We start from the raw sequence: 19,858 nt of genomic DNA on the forward strand, positions 1-19,858 counted from the left end.
TCTCATAAGACTTGTGCTCTGGACACTTCACCAGCTTCATTGCCCTTCTTTGGACCCGCTCCAGCACCTCTACATCTTTCTTGTTGTGAGGGGCCCAAAACTGAAGATAGTATTTGAGATGTGGGCTCACCAGTGCTGAGTATAGCGGGAAGATCACTTCCTTAGTCCTTCCGGCCACATTATTTCCAATACAGGCCAGAATTCCCCTGGCCTTCTTGGCCACCTGGGCACAAGCTGACTCATGTTCAGCGGACTCTTGACCAAGACCCCCATGCAGCCAGGGGGCTTTTCGGACAGGCAGCTTTCCAGCTGCACTTCCCTAAGCCTGTAGCATTGCATGAGGTTGTGACCCAAGTGCAGGACCTGGCACTGAGCCTTGTTGGACCTCATACCATTGGCCCCAGCCCATCAATCCAGCCTGTCCAGATCTCTCTGCAGAACCTTCGACCCTCAGGCAGATCAATGCTCCCACCCAACTTGGTGTCATCTGCAAACTTACTGAGGATGCACTCTAACCCCTCATCCAGATCATTGATAAAGATATTAAACAAAACCCACTAAGTGGGTCACCTCATCATAGAAAGAGATCTGTTAGTCAAGCAGGACCTGCCTTTCACACACCCATGCTGACTGGGCCTGATCACCTGGTTGTCCTGCACATGCCACGTGATGGCACTCAAGATGACTTGCTCCATAACCTTCCCCAGCACCAAGGTCAAACTGACAGACCTCTAGTTCCCCGAATCCTCCTTCTGTCCCTTTTTGTGGATGGGCATCACATTTGCTCACTTCCGGTCAACCTGGACCTCCCTGGTTAGCCAGGACTGCTGACAATGATGAAAAGTGGCACCGTGAGCACTTCCACCAGCTCTCTCAGTACCCTTGAGTGGATCTCATACAGTCCCATAGGCTTATGTGTGTTTAAGCTGTCTAGACAGGTAGCAGGTCACTGACTATTGCCCCTTGGGTGATGGGGGTTTCATTCTGCTCCTTGTCCCTGTCTTCCAGCACAGGGTGCTGGGTACCTGAAGAACAACTGGTTTTACTGTTAAAGACTGAGTCAAAGAAGGCATGAAGTACCTCAGCCTTTTCCTCATCTTTTGTCATTACACTGCCCCCCCCATCCTATAATGGATGGGGATTCTCCTTAACCCTGCTTGTGTTGCTAATATACTGATAAAAACATTTTTTATTGTCTATTACAGCAGTAGCCGGATTACATTCTAGTTGGGCTTTGGCCCTTCCAATTTTCTCCCTGCATAATCTCATGACATCCTTGTAGTCCTCCTGAGTTGCTTGCCCTTCTTCCAAAGGTCGTAAACTCCCCTTTTTTTCCTGACTTCCAGCCAAAGCTCTCTGTTCAGCCAGGCCAGACTTCTTCACCATTAACTTGTCTTTCAGCATATGGGGACAGCCTGCACCTGCACCTCCAAGATTTCCTTCTGGAAGCATGTCCCGAACTCCTTTGCCCTTTGTCAACCACACTCTTAAACTGACCAAAGTCTCCTTTCTGGAAGTCCAAGGTTCTGCTGGCCCCCTCTCCTTACTTCTCTGAGAATTGAAAACTATCATTTCATGACTGCTCTGCCCAAGACAGCCTCAAACCATCACACCACCTAGAAGTCCTTCTCTGTTCACGAAAAATGGGTCCAGCAGAGCACCTTCCCTAGTTGTCTCACTCACCAGCTATGTCAAGAAGTTATCATCTTCCACACACTCCAGGAACCTCTTGGGCTGTTTCCTCTCTGCTGTATTGTATTTCCAGCAGACATCTGGTAAGTTGAAGTCCCCTCCGAGAACAAGGGCTAGTGATTGTAAGACTTCTCCCAGATGCTTATAAAATATTTTGTCTGCTTCTTCATCCTGGTTGGGTGGTCTATAACAGACTCCCACCATGATATCTGCCTTGTTGGGGTTCCCCCTGATTCTTACCCGTAAAAACTCAACCCTCTCATCATCACCATCATTAAGCTCTAAACAATCAGAGCACTCCTTAACATATAGGGCTACTCCACCACCTCTCCTTCCTCACCTCTCCTCCCTTCTGAAGAGTTTATAGACATCCATTGCAGCACTTCAGTCGTGTGAATCATCCCACCGTGTTTCCATGATGGCAGCTATATCATAGTTTTCTGTTGTGCAATGTCAACCAACCAAGAAACATAAATTGTAGCAAATCAGACTTTATTAATTCTATGGCTCACCAACATAATTGTTTTATTTTGCCATCTCAACCCATTCTCATTTTGTTTCCTTAGATGACCTTACATCTGTAGCCAGTGTATTTTTAATACAGTATATTCTCAAAGCAGATCCTCCTGCAGCTGCACTTTTTCCCAGGCTCCTGCTGGTTTCACCTCTGCTGCTTTTCCAAGTGTTTATTTTGCTTACAGTGAATCAAGCTGTATCTAGATTTTAATAGACTTGGTAAGTCAACTGAATCAGCACTGTGTCCGTGAATAGAACCTATGGCTACATCTGTATCAGTAAATTGAACATGCCCACGAACATTTGCTGGCACTGAGGCAAGCTGGTGCAAAACAGCCTGCATTCGTGCTATTGGATTAGCTTACCCTCCAGGACCGGGTGGCTGAATGCAGACTGTCTATGGAGAAGGATTCCTTGTCCATGCTGTTCCTGGGAATTGCTTGGCAGTGTGTTAGGTGGGGTATTTGTACCTTTGCCAAAAACATGCCAGGCATCATCCTAACAATTTCATACTATAAATAATCAAGCTGGGAATGTCCCCTGGACTTACCTAATTAGCTGTATAACATGAAACTCATACATCCTTATCTATGGGCACTCTGTTGTTGCCATCTCTGCTTCCAGTATGCCAATTCACTGCTTGTATGAGTCAGACATTACTTATAACCTAGGCATATGAGCTGAGCATCTCTAACCTGTTCAATTTAAAAAAGAATAAACTCAGACCTTCCATTTAATTGAGTTCAGATTGTATTGACCAAAACAGAGAAGCTGCATCTCATATAATCATCTCATCTGAAGGTTATAAAGAGACAGGATTTCTGACAGGGAGGCTGAGAAAGCAGGGCAAACCAAGGAAGACTTGAATAAAACTGATCCCACATAGTCCTGAAGCTCCGAGTTCCCAGTGGTCATCCTTTTTTTCTCATAAAAATGTATATTTACTGGAATTTTCAGTGCAGTAATTTTAATATAAGGCCAGCAGGTGCTGAATTGATTCTGCAATGTATTATACATGTTAATTTCTCTTTGGTCTCAATCAGAAGTCTTATCATCTGCTGGGAAGTTCTGCTTGAATTTGCTGTTTTCTAACCAAAGCCAGGTTTCCTTCCCTCCTTTATTTCTTCCTTCCTTCCTTCCTTGTACTCCTTCCCGCAATACAAAATACATAACCAGTCCTTACACTCCTTTTAAAAGTCACAGTCCAGAAAAGCACCTAACCACATGCTAATCTCAAGTGAAGAGGCTACTCATATGCTCAAAGTTATGCAAGTACTTAAGTGCTTTGTAGATCAAAGTCTGGATTTACTGATACGTATCTGAAGATCAGAGGCTGATCCATTACTCTAAAATACCTTGAAAATAGGTTTTATGTTTGCTCCTTCTTCTCTGTTTGCATTCCTCTGAGACTTTGGTAATGAAGGGAACTATTTATTTTCTCAATACTAACGTTCTCAACTGGAAAGCAGAAATCCTATTTTCATTAGTACATTATTCTGTCTCACAAGCAAGAAGGAGAGGGATGGATGGAAATTGTTTATGAATATAATATACTTTGGATTAAGATATAAGGCTATTTTATCAAGGCTTGTTTTGTTACAGTTGTTAAAAGAACCTGATAGAGATGAAAGGAATTGAAAAGCAGGCTCATGGCATTGCAGGGCCTGTGCCTCAATCAGGGCTTCCACGCTTCCAGGCATCTTTTCTCAGGGCCTTCCTTCTCAATAGTAAAAGCCATGCACTCCTGAAGCTCATCAAGAAAAGCTCAACTCAGGGAATATTTTTTCCTATTACTAATTTGTTTCCATAATTTCTTGTTTAATTTATTCACATTTTAGAAGAAGTTTACATGCGGTGACATACAGCCACCTTTAATTTTATTCTTTAAAACCTGAGTTGATTAAAAAGAAGATTACAAAACAAGGAATTACACAGTCACTCAAGCCCATATCTCTCCTCTCTTCTGTGAACAGCAACTTGTAGAAAGAAGCAGAACTGGCTGATTTGTGGGAGAGATGAAAGCAAAAGAAGCTGATGCTTTAGAGCCTTGCCTCTTACCTAGACACTGTGGGAAGTTCTCAATGAATAAACCATGGGACCAAAACTTCCATGAAGCTTGGATCCAGGGCAAGCCTTCCTTGTAGACCTGACATTCTTGCTGGAAATTCACTGGGAAATTAATGGAATGTACTCCTGAAACACTGATTGCGGAAGAATGTTCCTACCTCTTCCTCAACTACTCAGGAGGTGACATTAATTTCATACCAGGATGGCTTCTCTAGATGGATCCTGATGGTTCAACGTCTTAAAATGGGTTTCATAGTACTAACCTGCCAGTGATCCATCAATCTTCCATTTCCTGGCCCTCTTCCTCCAGTGGCCGCTCTCATTATGCCCTTGAATCTTAGAGGGGACCTTGCTTACATGTGGCAAAAGAACAGCTAAACTCCATTTTGAAGGGCATGCTGAAATCATCCCTTAAAGCTTGCAAGATCTTTTTCAATAAGCAGGGAAAAAGTCTTTAGATCAAGATATCTGATGTATGATGATACAACTCAGCCTATGAGACAAAATGCCTAATGAAATGGAGGCCAAAAAGGCCTCAAGGGAGAAAGCTCAAGGAGAATCAATTAGCACTTTCCAGTCATCAAAACCAAACACACACAACCATAGCTGCTCATCACAGTTGAGTCTATTCTCACACAAGCAAATACTTGGGTGGTTAAAGTAAAGAGCTGCATTACCCTAAGCACCTCATAATCATCCTTAATTATGAAGAACAACCATTATTACTATTATTATTACTGTTAGACCTGTTAGACATAACACTGGCTTCAGAAGGGTTTGAATTAGGCCTTAAACTGTCCCATACTAATATGACACTGGCCTTTAATTTCTGTCTCTATTTTCTGATGCTTTCTTTAGTTGTATGTTACCATAGTAAAAATATATCTACTCTAGTGGAAGGAATTTCATTTCTCATTTTCAAGCTCTGCTTTTGCTCAATCACTAACAGAATTTTATTGTGTCTTAGTTTCTTTTTTCATTTCCATAGTGTTTGCGACAGTCTACATACAAGACCCTAACAGATATAAATAGTTTCTATAAGAGCAAAGATCTCTCCCTAACATGATTATGCTAATGCTTTGTGAGCATAGCACCTATGGGAATTTCATGTTGTCAGGATTTTTTCTAAAAGACATGTGTTATGCCAGTGTATAATATACTCTGTTTCTGCTGCAACATTAAACCAAGGGAGAGAAGCAAATTTAATCTTACTTGCAGAGTAATTATTCAAAACTAAAGAAAATAGTGACTTTCAGTATAGATAAGAACAAAACAAAACTATGGTGGAAATCATATTTCTGACATTTTATTTCATTCCCTACCTTTCTTTTTCATCACTATGTGTGCCAAATCAGAGTAAATCTGGTCAGGTCGTCCCATTCCCTCTGCAGAATCTGGTTTCTTTGTCATGACAGACTTTGCCAAGAGGCATTAAATGACTTTCTGTTATGGACTGGGAACATCTTAATCATATGTCCTAGGTCCAATTTTCCTTGTATACAACTGCCCACACTCCCAGTCTTCCTAAAGGTGATCTAAGTTACAAATCCACTAGTCTCCCTCAAAACGAATTCCAGGAGTTAAAACTCAGGCTCTCATTTACTATGCGAAATCTGTGATTACAGTGCAAGTTGCTGGCTTCCTGAGAGAATAGTCCAGCTCTTTCATAATGGGGATTCTATATTCATAGAGTATTTTACTGGGACTATAAGCACTTTAATATGAAAAGGATTTATTTTGCAACTGGCACAAGATTCTAATGATTGAGAATAATGTATTGATTTTCCTTAAATTAAAGCCATCTTTCTATTCATAATGAAAGGTCCTGCCCTTCTTGAGATTTATTATCATAGGCCTTGGGTGAAACTTGCAGGTTTGCTCTTACACAGTGAACATAAGGGAAGGAACAGACTATTAAGATGGATGGCTTTTTTATTTCATTTATTTAAAACAGGTTAATGTTAGCTTTTTAGGTAGGCAGATAAGTGTGGGCAAGAAAGTCTTGGGAATTAGTCTTTGGGAACTGCCAAAGGAAGTAGAAGCCTAGACTCTCTACCTTACTGTACCCAATTTACAGCAGGACTTGAAAGTAGTCCTTCAAGTCCTTCAAGATTGAGACTTCAGGCTTTCACCTGCCTGCGCACAGCTATAAATGAGTGGCTGGAAAAGTAAGATTCAAGGCATAAACCTGAAACAAGTCACATGGTGCCTGTGACCTGGATGTGCATTTGAAAGCACAAGAAAAAAGTAGGCAGAGCACTGAAATGCAGATGTCTTTTATTGTTACAAATGTAGACTTGATCTCTCTAAGGCAAATTTGTCAAGTTACATTGGTTGTAGGGGTTTCTTTGGGATAATAGGTTCACATGTGCAAGGACTAAGGCTTTTAGGAAAAGTTCCCCAGCTGTGATGATGTTTTCTGACGCAGAATAATGCACAAGGAGACTGTGTCCTTTTCCAGTCTTCATCATCATTCTTGATGTACAGCACTGCCTTTCTTTAAGCCAGCATTTTATTATTATTATTCCATTTCTCATTGCTTCTTGTGTTAATTTACAAGACCTACTACCTAACAAGTGGCTTTAATTTAAAAAAAATATAAATTAAAAAATCCCCCTAAATTAATACGCCATCCCTAACAAGTTGTGGTCCTAAAACCATCACTAACTTTTCACTAGCTGATGATTAAAGGAAGGGAAGAATAATAATCTGCCTAATGCGGTGCAGCAGCAAGAGTCACATGCAAAATGTGCATTGAAGGAGTTCCATTCCTCCCTGCTAACGGTACCACATTTTGTCTAGGAGACAGGAAAACAACTGTGGGAAGAGGAATCTGTCTTTCTGGCTCAGGAACAGTCGTTTCAAGTTTGTCCAGCCTGTGTTATAAGGATGTTTTCATTTATTCTGCATGCGGGCACAACTACCTAAGGTTGCTTTGCATCTTGACACCTGGTATAATCTTCGTAGTGAGCACCCTGTGTCCAATGCTGAAAGCACCTAGACTGAAACCTCTCTGAGCAGAGAGCATGGGACAGATTTTCCCACTGGTGTAGAGTAGCTCCACTGAGGTAGGGAATGAATAAAAGCCAGTCACTGAACAGCAGCAGTGGTGGAGCTTCAGGGTACCTTGAGGTTGTTTCTATTTGAATGGTACTCTTCACAGTCACTGTGCCAACAATGCGCAGAGGTTTCTTATTTGCACTTTTGCCTGTCTGTAACTTAAAAGCTTGATCCAATGTTCACTAAGGCAAATGGAAAGCTTTCTGTTAGTTTCAGTGAAGTTTGGCTCTCACAGCACTTGTACAAATCAGAATTGTTTAACTCTGCAAGCCATGTGCAGGTTCCTAGCATAATTTATCTAGGTCATGGCCTGCCCCAAACCTCCCTCTTCCCCTGGGAAAATGTTCCCTCCCCATCATGTGATGGTGATTTGGAAAGAGGGCAGCCAGGAGCAAGCAGGCTGGATTGCCGCAGAGGAAGATGTGCCTGTCTGGCTTCCCACTTTTTCAGGGATGCCTAGTTTCTACTTGTGTTATTCTACTCTACAATATGTGCAAAGTCATCACGTAAACATGAGCATGTTAAAACCATGCATGTAGCAGCAAGCCCACAGGAGCCCCGTGAGTAGCCTCTGCTCCACCAAAAGAGGTATACTCCCCTTCCTGCTGGAAGAGCTGGGTCCCACATGATCGTAATCATAATATCATGTACCCAGACCATAGAGACAGTGTGCTGGGTTAGTCTGCGGTCAGAGGGAAGGAGGTGTGTAGTTTTTGCTACTCCTGCTGTAACTGACTTTTCATTCTTTCATAATGTAAAATTCTACTTGGGTTGCAGCCCAAGCCTTTCAGGAGGCAAAACCACTTGCTGAATGTCATGAAGAAAGCAAGTTGCTATGCTAAAATGCTGGCAGGAGTTCAAACCCAGCAGAAAGTTTAGAGCAGTATGAAAACACAACACAGAAAAACTGTGTGAGCAGCACTTCTTGTCTGCTGCAAATAGCCAGCATGCATTTGGGCAATTTTTTTCTATTACACAACATAATGTTTTTTAAGAAAAGGAGAAGGAAAGTGAAAGAGCGTTTTTTTAAGGGGAGACCACCTGGTATGAACATAGCCATGGTTGTTAGCTTCGGCAGTAATTGAGAGGGGGCAGTTATTCAGTGGCTTCGGCTTGTTGGCAGCCTCTGCTCAGTGCCTATTGCTCTGGTGTTCATAATCACTGACCAAGGACACAGTAGGAAAATTAAGGGTTTAAATGGGTTTGTAAAGGACTGACCTGTTTTGCTGTCTCTGGAGTGACTCCTTCTAACAAAGATACACTGAGTCTGCTTAATGCTGCAAAGTGCAGTTTACAGATACTTCCAACAAATTAGGGGTATTAGCCCAGTTAAATTAATTAAAGCTATGTTAACATGCACAGACTGCTTCTGAGGCTTGGCTAACTAGCTCAAAGCAAGCTCTTTGGTTTTATGCAGCTTAGACATACTTTCACAGGGCTGCGTGGGACTTCATCACTGTCACACACTGAGCACTTCTTCTGTCTTCTAGTGCTAACACTTGCTGTCTTGTGCCAACACTAGCTAGTCCCTCTATAAAAACACTTGGTTGCACATTTTGTAGCTTCTGTAAGCCATGTTCTTGGCTTAGTCTCCAGAGGCTGCAATCTTCCCTGTCTCTCTCCTGACGTGTCAACCTCCTGTTGATTTTTACTTCACCAGTTGCCTGCATTGCCTCCTTCTTGCTCCTTCATGCCAGAGATCTCCTAAAGATTCAGTTTCCTTCCTCTTTACACTGTTTCTCCCTTGGTTGGGGAACATGTAAGTTCCCATTTCATACTTTCTTCTAGACTCCCCTGTACCCTCTTCATGATGTTTTGACTACATTTGCCTCAATTATATTTCTCATGCCCCATATCAGATTTTCAGTTTGAGACTGGTTCCCCCTCTTCTTTTCCTACTTCCTGGCATACTTTCCTTCATGTTTTAGGTCAGATGATACCCGCAGCAAGCCTTGAAGTTCTGGCCAGGCTTGTAGTTATCACAAAAGGGAGCATTCATTTGGCGTTAAATTGCTGAGAGGTTTAGTTTTTTCCAGTGGGCTTTCTCTTTTGAGCAGGGGTGTGTTGCTAACCAGAGATACATCAGCCAGTTCCAGAGCATTTGTCAAGGTGGACAGCATCACTAGTAACTGACTCCTGAGCACAGTAGTCACCCAGGTGCTGAATAAGGATACTCTTGGATGTGCAGCTATAGGTTTTACACTCCCAGTAAATACAAATTCCTTCCTGCAGATTGTCTTCTTTGCTGTGGTTGGCAAAAAGACCACCGATTTTCTCTTCTCTTTTTTACTTCTTCAGTGGAGTATCTTGGAGGCAGGTCTCAAAGTTTTAGTGGTGCTTTAATGGCAACAAGATAACCACCCCATGTAATGGGCAGTTTCCTGGCAGATTCTCTTTTCTTAAGACAGTACTATCTGAGTTTAATGAGTTGAAACTCACAACTGTAATTAGCAAAAGGCTTAAGATACTACTCTCTGAACTTAATTGAATTTAATTTACAGTCTGAACAAATACATTTGCATGTTGAAGCAAAGGTTTGCCTTTATTTTAAAGTATTAATCTCTTCTTATCTTCCAGGCCTTAGTGAGACAAAAGTTCACTCATTAAACTTTGTGGTACTAGGATGCCTGGCTTTACATGGCCTGAAAACTGAATTCGTGAAATGTGATCCCTGAACATACCATAAAAGGACTTAAGCTCTTCTAATGAAAAAAATGTTATCAGCTTTTAAAAAGTATGTGCTTAAGCCTTTAAGGAATGCTGTGTAGTGTTAGCACAGCAACCTGCAAGTTCACCAGAAAAAAGGACTGACAGTAATTAAGCCTGGCTCGAATGAGGAAGGGATTTTTGTTGTGGGTTTTTATTTTTTATAATTTTTTTAGATTAATTTCTAAGTAAGTTTATTGCTATGGAAGGCTCTATTGCTTTAGAGTATGTTCATTTTACTCTGTCACTATGGGACTCTACTGAGAGAGTTTATAAATTATATCTATATAAGACACAGGACATTTTGTTTTCCTATGGCATCTCTTAATATTGCAGTTAGACAAGAACATCATGCTTTACAGATCTGAGCACCTTTGGCAGAAATTCTGCTTGGCCACCCAGAGGTCATGAAACCAAAGGCAGAAATCAGCATGAGGAGACTGAGCACCTGACTGCGGCACTAACCTTCAGAGCCCATTAAGGTAAATAAAGGCCCCTTCTGTTCTAGACTTCGACAGAAAATTCAGCAACAGTTGGGGACTTTCACCGAATCAGCAAGAAGCCAACTATTCATCAGAGTATGAAGTGTTGGAAAGCCATAGATGGCAATATCCTGCAGTAGCAGGTGCAGGGGCTAAAGTCAGACCAAGTAGAGGACGATGGAAGAGCTGAGAAAGACATCAACCTGTGAGCAGTGGAATGGCTAATGGTGCAGGCTGGTAGAGATGGATACGCTGAACAAGCTCTTTGCTGTCCTCCCTGTGCTCCTGAATCAATATTTTTTGAAAGAAACTGTTTCTTGAGAAAGCCAATTAGAGAGAACTGAGTTCAAAAGCAATATAGTTATGTGGTTACAGGCTGTGCAAAGGCAACCAGAAGACAAGTTCTACTCTCAGACATTCCAGTTTGGTCCTGCTTGGCAAACAGCAGAAAACTGTGATCTAAGCCAAATAGTAAAGAATATATTTTGACTCTGACTTTTTCTCTTGCCAAAGCTGTTAATGGAATCTTACTGCTTCTTCCTACAGTAAATAGGCTACTGGGCCTCACAGGTCACCTGGCCATATTTCTTGCTGTCACTGCATCTTCAGATCTAGGAAAGAGTCTCTGTCCTCTTCCTGAGTGTCATGGGTAGAAATATGAATACACACATTCATGATTTCAAATTTGATAGTAATCAGAAGCCCCAAATAGGAACCATTAAACTGTCAAACCAGTCACTCTAAAAGCTACCTAGTGTGTGTCTCTGGTAATCTTAGAGCAAGGTAAAAGTAAGGTACTATGGTTTGAAGGAACGTATCTGAGTGTTTCCATGCTGCACCACACCTTAGGGGCATGTCAGGTGCCTCTAGACTAGCCAGGCTGAGGGCAGCTGGCACACTGGCTGAAGCATCATCGTCACAGGGCCACCTCTTGGAGCAGACTCTGGTCAGTAAAGACACTACAGTTCATTTAAAATTTCATCCAGATAAGTCTGTAGGACCTGTACGACCTTTAAAGGGTTGCCTGAATATAAGCCTGGAGCAAGCCACACTGTATTACATAGTTAAAACTGCAAAATTGAGCCCAAACAAAAGCCTATTTTGTCTGTGATGTGTGAAGGGGCTGTGATTCCTGTCAGTGTCTATGGGATTTGCTTGGTTGTGTCAATGGCTGATTAGGCCTGCAAAAGTTCATACGTTAAGTTGTCTCCTTTGATCATTACACCTATATGAAAACCCACTGGGGAGAAGCCCATATACTCTTGCTCCGTGGTTCCACAGAGCTCGTTGTCGTAAGTGCTGTTGTCTTTTACTACACTAACTATTAGCATTAACATACACAAAAGCTCATTTTAATTCAACAGCTCTTTCCAAATAGGTGTGCATGGGAAAAGGCCTAGTTCACTGTGTAGGGTCAACTGCGACATTGGCTTTTTGGGAAACCATTTGGCTTCTGGACCTTTGTGCAGCTGTTCTTCTGCAAGCACCAGTCTTCTTGTGTGGGAGTCCTGCTGCCCCTCTCTGCAGTTGTGGTCTTGCATGGTGCAATTTACTATGGGCTTTGTGAAGCCCTCCTTAGGCTCATAAGGCTCCTACCTGTGCACATGGCTTCCTCCGACTCCTCTCATTCCAAATCCAGGAACATGTGGCAAGTTTTTCAAGCTTCCCAGTCCTGTTGAAATGGAGGGGAAGCACACTGGCCCAGCACGTTCAGCCACAAACACGCACAGAGCCCCAGGATGCCAAGGAGAGTTATATGGGTGCAAGAAGGAAGGATAGAGACCTCGCACCTTCTTTTCTCTCACACCCACACACTTGCTCATGTGCATAAGGACAAAGCTCTGATCCCATGCCTGTGGCTACCTTGCTTCCTCTTAAATCACACCACCCACAAAGTAAACAGGCTTTAAAACTTGGCATTAAGAAAAACAGAAGTAGATTTTCCTGCTGGAAAAATTAATCTGCCAAGGCAAACCCATCCCTTATAACATGAAACTTTAACAAGCTCTTGCACTGAGATGCCCTAATTTGAACAAGGAAAAGTTTGCAGACAACTGAAACCTGACTTTTCTCTCAGAGATAAGGCTATATACCTCTCTGCCTGCAAGCCCATGGGTATTTAAAAAAAAATCCAAAACCACAAAACAAAACAGAATACGTTTACATATTTAAATGAATTAAAATGAACCTGCTCTAGAGGAGACATTCAGTTCCTTAACTGAGTTTCCAAAGGGTGAGTTCCACTACAAGCAAAACTTATTAAAGAATAATGAAGACTGTCAAAAACCATATGCTTAAAAGCTAGTAAATAACAAAGGAAGGCTTTTAGTCATCTTGACTGGACAAGGGGAGGTCAGAAAGAAACACCACCACATCCAGCACCATGGCAATGGGCTTTTCATGCTTCTTGTCTTCATCAATTGCTTTTTTAGGAAGAAGTCTTGCCTTTCTTTGGTCGTACATTCTCTTCTGTTAATCACTGTCATTACGCTGCCCTCTGATATAGAAATCATCTTTTATTCAATATTTTCACTTGGTGTGTTTCTTTTTTCTTTCTTTTTGTCTAACTGAAGCTATGTTTCCTTCGCTTGGAAGCACAGACAACCGAATGAAAAAATAACATATTCTAAGACATTGGTGAAATGCTTTTCCAAACAACTGTATATTGGCTAGATCCTAGGGCTCTTGTTATTTTCTTGACATTCGTTTATACTAAATCACTTAATAAGTCACATCTTATGTCATGTTAAACATCTTTTCCTTGTTTATTTTCCCTGCATTAATAGCCATATTGCAAATGTACACAGTGCCCTGAGCAAAACTTTATTCACTGGCACTGATTTACAACTGTAAAACATGTTCTGATGGGGATAGCTGTTGAAAAAAAAATCACTTTAAAAGTCTATGCAGGCATAAAGAACTGATCACTTGACATCTAGTTTTTACCGTGTGGGAACAAAGTAGTTGGTAGTTATTTTACTTTTGTTGTTGTTGTTCATTCCTTAGCATATTCCCTTTTCTTCTTTGTAAGTAGGCAAATGATCAATGTTGATCAGATGCTGTTTCATCTTAAATAAATACTGTTTGACAGCCTCAGGGTTAACAGAAATCTCACTGCAAAAGGTTCATAAACTTATGATGGCAAGAGCAGAGGATTGGAGTACTGCGTTCAGTCGCATAAGAATGCAGCTGAAATTGAACTTCGAAGCCAATAATATCTGAACAATCAACACTGCATATGTCACACTTTTTTAAGTAATGGTTCTCCAATATGACCTTGATGTGTAAACAAGAGTTATTTAATGAAGGCAATTTCATGGAACAAAATTTTAATAATGAAAATGAAAGTATATTTAGTTATTTTTGATGCCCATAGCATTAAAAAAAACCCCAAACTCTCAAGTTACAGAGCCCGGATTTGATGGACAGAGGATGCTGGAGGGAGTATAAGGGAAGATAAGGGAACTCTGTTAATTATAGGTGATACTAATTCCTGTCCCTAGAATAACACGGTTATGTGGTTCTGCAGCTTGTAACATCCATTTCTACTCCTCTCTTTTTCCAACTATTTTACAGCAGCCCAGCAAATATTAAAATACTTTTTTCCTTACCTTAGTATCCTATGTCTAAACTAGTGAACAGAATAATGAGAAGTTATTCTAAAACTTAAAAGTTTTGTCTGAGTCTAATTCTGACACAGCTGAAGAGTTTTGATATAAACCTTATGTATAATGATAAAATAAAAACGTATTTAACATAGGTCATCTGTAATTTCTGTGTCAGTAATGAGCTACATAATTGTTTTGAAAATATACATAACTCATTATATATGAATAATTATATAACTGAAAAAAAGGCATCCCATAAATCATTTCAACAAAAGGGACCAACCCACTTTTGGCCCTAATGAGTGTCTGAGGTACTCATTTCCAAGATATAAAATATATTTTAAAATAACTAAGTGAATTTATTAAATGTCATATAAAGCTGATGTAGTGAGGCATACTTATGGTGACAGAAGTGTTTAGCTTTGCTTTCCAGTTGTCTTACCCTAAAAGCTTGTGAGGCATCCTGCCACAAAAAAAATATTCAGAAAAAGAGGAAAAAGAAAAAAGGCTAAGGGTGGGAGAGAGAAGGAAAGGGAGACAGGAAGGAAATGGAAAGGAAGGGAATGGGACTGAAGGAAGGAAGGAAGGGAATGGGAAGGAAGGGGATGGGACAGAAGAGAAGGAAGGAAGGGAATGGGAAGGAAGGAAGGAAGGAAGGAAGGAAGGAAGGAAGGAAGGAAGGAAGGAAGGAAGGAAGGAAGGAAGGAAGGAAGGAAGGAAGGAAGGAAGGAAGGAAATGAAATATCAACTTTTAAGTGTTTTAGCACTTAGACTTACTGGCCAAGTGCAGAAGATAGGCATGCCAGCAGGCTGTGAAGATGGCTATTTCTGCAGTATTTATGACTACAGCTACAGAGGAAAACATTTTTATGGAAGATTCTCATCTGAGCTTTGCAAACTCAAGAGACAAACACCCCAAACTGATTTAGATTTTGAGCCTGGTATGTCTGCATGGGTAATGGAAACCTCAGTAACTGAAAGACACATTAGATATAACTTGGCAAAAAGAAACCACTTTTCATAGGATTTCTCAATATTCATTTGTTATCTTTCTTCTTTTACAGCACTGCTGTAGATCATTTCTCATGTTCTGTCTTGCATTGTTCTTGGTTAGTGGCACTTGCCTGAAATTAGTTTCCAATTGGGATAAATGAACAGCATGTATTTATGGAGCTTGGGCAGTTGTTTTTGGCTTCCAGCAAAATGCAGTGAGCAAGCAGATTCTGGTGGCTGCTGACAGCTGTTTTACATAGGCTTGTGTTATCAGGGCAAACACATGTAAACGATATGAATAAATAACATGCAAATGTTCATAAATTGAGAGAATTTAACTTTATCAGATTATCCTCAAGCTAGTTTTAGATTGAATTTAGTGGCACTAAATCCTTTAGCAAGTACCATAGAGTAATGCTTCTAACATAGTGAAAGTATGACACGTCTTTTTTTTTTTTTTTTTAACTTTCCACTTGATACCTATGGTGCAGGAATTTCTAGTTCAAGACAACGCAAGGGCAGCAAGCAGCCTGTGCCAATCATCACGAGTGTGTACTCAGGGAGCAGTTCACCACCCCATCCTGCCAACAAGCTTACCAAACCCAATACGTACGGAAGTATGTTCTTATTTTGTAGCCAAAAACATCACTGGTTTTGGCTTTCAGAGGTTGGCAAATACAAAATACTATACAAAGAAACATCTAATGTGAACTGTAAATCATAGTGGGTGTTAAACACTGGCTCAGTTTACCTGGATACCAAGAACGGTTTGGGAAATTGGAGATGGAATCCTTCAATCATTATCCTTTTTTTTTGGTAGTAAGGATTCACTGTAAAAGAAAAATTCACACAGAGTAAGTGATTTTAGTCCCCTGTGTCCTAAACAGAAATCACTGCAAGAAGCAACCAAATGTACTTCAACACTCAAAGTCTAAGGTAATATTCCCATGGCACCTACCTCCACTGAAGTATGGTGAATGCTTACCCTTCTCTGGGTGGTATCCAGAGAACTCTCCATCACTTTTCTGCAAAATTACTTAACACCACTGCGATGGATTTCCAAATTATACCACATTCTTTTTAGACCTGACATTTACACTGTGACACCTTCAACTGAGCTCTAAGTTGGCAAGGTATAGTGTTGTTGCATAGTGATAGTCTTGTTTAACTAGACAGTTTACTTAACAATATCCACTTTCTGCTTCTGCTGGGGTCTGCTTTTGTCCCTGTTTTATTTATGTCACATTGCTAGTTGGCCTTTAATATGTGAAATCGCCATTTCATTGCTTCTGCTAAATATGTTTTTATCTGTAATCCTATAATGGCTAAATTCATCTGTACAGTTAATACTATTTATTCAATTATACTCTGAATGAATATTGCATATCAAATTCTAGCATTCTTTTTTGTTTAATATACATGGGAACTAACCACATAGGATTTTGATGTAAATCGAGAATTAAAATATTAGAGATGTGTAAATATTTTTACGTCCAAAAGGCCTTGGAGATTCACTGAAGATGTAATGCTTGTAGCAGAACTGAGTTATAGTGGGATTCAAAGCTGAATCCAAAACAAACCTGAGTTTCAATTCGAATCAAAAAATCTTCCTTTAGTCCTTAGTATAAAAATATTGCATGGTCACTTGATTATATTTTTTTTAATAAAGATTCTGGATTCTGGTAGTTAGTAGTCATTACAGTAGCTGTTTCCATTGTGCATTAAAAATGTGTTTCACCTCTAGCTAACATTTCCTGGCCTTTATTTTGTTCCTACTATGACTTTATCTGCTGAATTAAAGAACTTGCTATAAGATAATGTCTTCCTTTTAGACCAAGTTACCTCGTAACTTTTTACTAGAGCAACAGAATAGACTGTTCTTTCTGGATTTGAAACCAATCCAACACAATATCTGTTCACATAATGTCTTGCCTATGGGCTTGAGCCGAGTAGGTTCTCTGCCCCCTATGAAATTAGAAGGAAGGAAGATATTAACATTCTATGCTTTTCACACTCTTCTTCTGGCCTCCCTTCTTTTCCTGTTTACTTTCCTTCTGCTTTCACAAAATTCTGTTTACCCCTGCTTTGAGAATAATGGTGTCACTGATTGTTCCTTCTATGAGGGTTTTTTCTTACCGTAAGTACTGCTTGATGCTTAAATGACCTTGGGCGTTAATCACTTCTTCCCCACTGGGCCTTAGATTTGGAACAAAGTAATTCTGGGAAAAAGATCTGGCAGATTAAATTATTTTCTTTCTTTCTCTGGCATACTGTCAAGGTACATTTACCTGTAACAAAAGCACCAAATGAAACCTTTAAATACTAAAGCCTGCTAGAGTAAAGTTTCTTGCTGTTTGTCTTCTTCAGTGTTATGCATAGTTACATATTCATTTATGTGCTCAGAGTTTTAAAAAAAATAGCTATAGTCTTCACTCCTGAGGAAAAGATTATAAATAAATTATCCCTCTCAGAATAATCTGTATTTTCTGATCAGGACTTCTTGGTGGATATCAAGAAAATAAAATCTTGGGAGAAGACTCCAACATGTTATTAAATAAAAATTAGATAATTATTGTTTTCTTGAAAGGAATTCATTTGTTGGCCACATTGAGGTACCTGATTTCTGCGTGGTACCACAGTGTATTGATGAAGAGAAGGTAAGCATTGCATTCTTGTGGAGCACCAGTGAGGGAGTTCCATGCCCAAACCATGTTTCAGAGCCTTTGTGCCTGAAGCCCTGAGCCTGCAATGCAAGCACCAGTGGATCCTGTTTTCTGTTTCTGCATTCACCGATAACAACAATCTTTATCGGCAGTCTGGAAAAACAGACACTCCTGAGAAGTATATGTGTTATATTAGCCATACTGGAGTCAAAATGCCATTACAGAGACAGCAGAACTTTAGGTTACATTAAGTCACAAGTATCAGTGCACTGGCATACAACTCAAAGCAGAGACTTCACTCCAGCTAAAAAGCACCGTGTAGCAGAGGTAGCAGATGTTTAATGGCTGCACAATTGACAATGTGTTTAACTGTTATTAATATTTATAATTCAGTAATGATAACCATGGCTCCAAAGTGCACTAAATGCACTATCGTTATTGCTTTAAGTTAAACCTTTGTCTCAGTCAATTGGCTATGTGTCCCACTCCTATGTAGCCCATATGGCAAAGCCAGGAAATAATAATTTTGTTATACTGGAAAAAATTAGTGACTGCTCTCGAGTGACTCTCAGGTCTCCAGACAATTATTGAACTATCTTAAGCAATGGTCATGCTAAACAACCATTGTTCAGCCTTAAGGAAAGAAGTAATTAAACTACATTTAGTGAGATTCCTAGAAACAACAGAAGCCATTGCCCAAGGCAGTGGATCATACAACAAGGCTTGATCAAAAGCTGCTGCCTGTGGCCTGAGAGGTTGTCTGGTTATAACTGCAAGGATATAAGGCTTGCATGACAAGCTATGGACAGGTATTACAGCAGAAAAAGTGAGTATAAAGCCATCAGTGTGAGAGAAATACTCACTGGTATGGCCAAAGGAAATGGACAAAACACTGCTTTGTCATGAAACTCAGTAGGAAGAAAAGCTGGCGATTTTGTTTTATGAAAGAACATATCCAATAAGTTTTTCTTCCCTTTCCTCTTGAAGCAGAAAGCAAGGCTGCTGGCATTTGGCTAAGTGGTTGTGCTAAAAGGGTTAACAACCATGCAACTTCGATTTCATACAATGCATTTGACTGATAGTCTTAAACTAATCAACAGATCATGACAGCAGTACTGTACTTCATACTTACATATAATTTATTTTTTTTAAATGTTTGTATATTCAGTTAGGCTCCATGCCTTCCTTTCGTATAATTAGAGAAAATATTTTTGCTCTCACACAAGATTGGATCTGACTAAAGGCAAATGAGGACCCAAACACTGGATGAGGGATTGAAATTGCAGACTGCAGTTTTGTTTATATTTATATTACATATACAACATCCAGTTATATTTAGCAGAGAGAGATCTTTCCACTCACCTCCTGGTGATCTCAAGAGAGGAGACTGAGTTTGCTTAGGCTATCCATTGCAGTTTCCCTTTCCAAGGTCTTCTCCTCTTCCCTGCAAATCTTTCCAGATGTGCACTGGTCCCAGCCTCACTTGATATTCCAAAGCCTATTTCCATATCTGTTACATGTGTGGGCTGGACTTGGCATGTCTTAGTTCACTGGAACCTTTTAGTTTTGGGGGTGCCATTACCCTTATTCTGCATTAAAATGAATGTTGCAATACAGAGAAAAATAAGTGAAAAAAAGTTGAAAAGGACAATTCTAAAATTAGAATAGTTATATAATCTCGAGTTTTGGCCTTTGCAAATACCAATGACACAATGTCCTGACTTTTTTTGCTGACTGATCCCATTAGGAAACAGGTTAGATGATCAGGTTGGCTGATCCCCGGATGCACTCAAATGCTTGTAAATGCAAGTCCCCTCCTGTCTTTGCCTAGTCTGCTTTTGTCCAAGAATCTCTATCCTTGGGGTTTTTTATAACTAAATTTTCTCCTTCAAAACAAATACTGGTAACATTAATAATCAGTTAGTTATTAAAGCTTACTGTGTCGGGGTGTATTTATAAATGTGTAACAACTTCATGTCTAAAGACACAAAGAAGAAATGAACCACAATTCAGACATTTTTAAGATTTTAATTGAAAATAATCAAGACATGAAAACAAAACACAAGAAGTC

Source organism: Strigops habroptila, chromosome 1, assembly GCF_004027225.2.
Source record: "Strigops habroptila isolate Jane chromosome 1, bStrHab1.2.pri, whole genome shotgun sequence".
In the NCBI taxonomy this organism is placed as follows: domain Eukaryota; kingdom Metazoa; phylum Chordata; class Aves; order Psittaciformes; family Psittacidae; genus Strigops; species Strigops habroptila.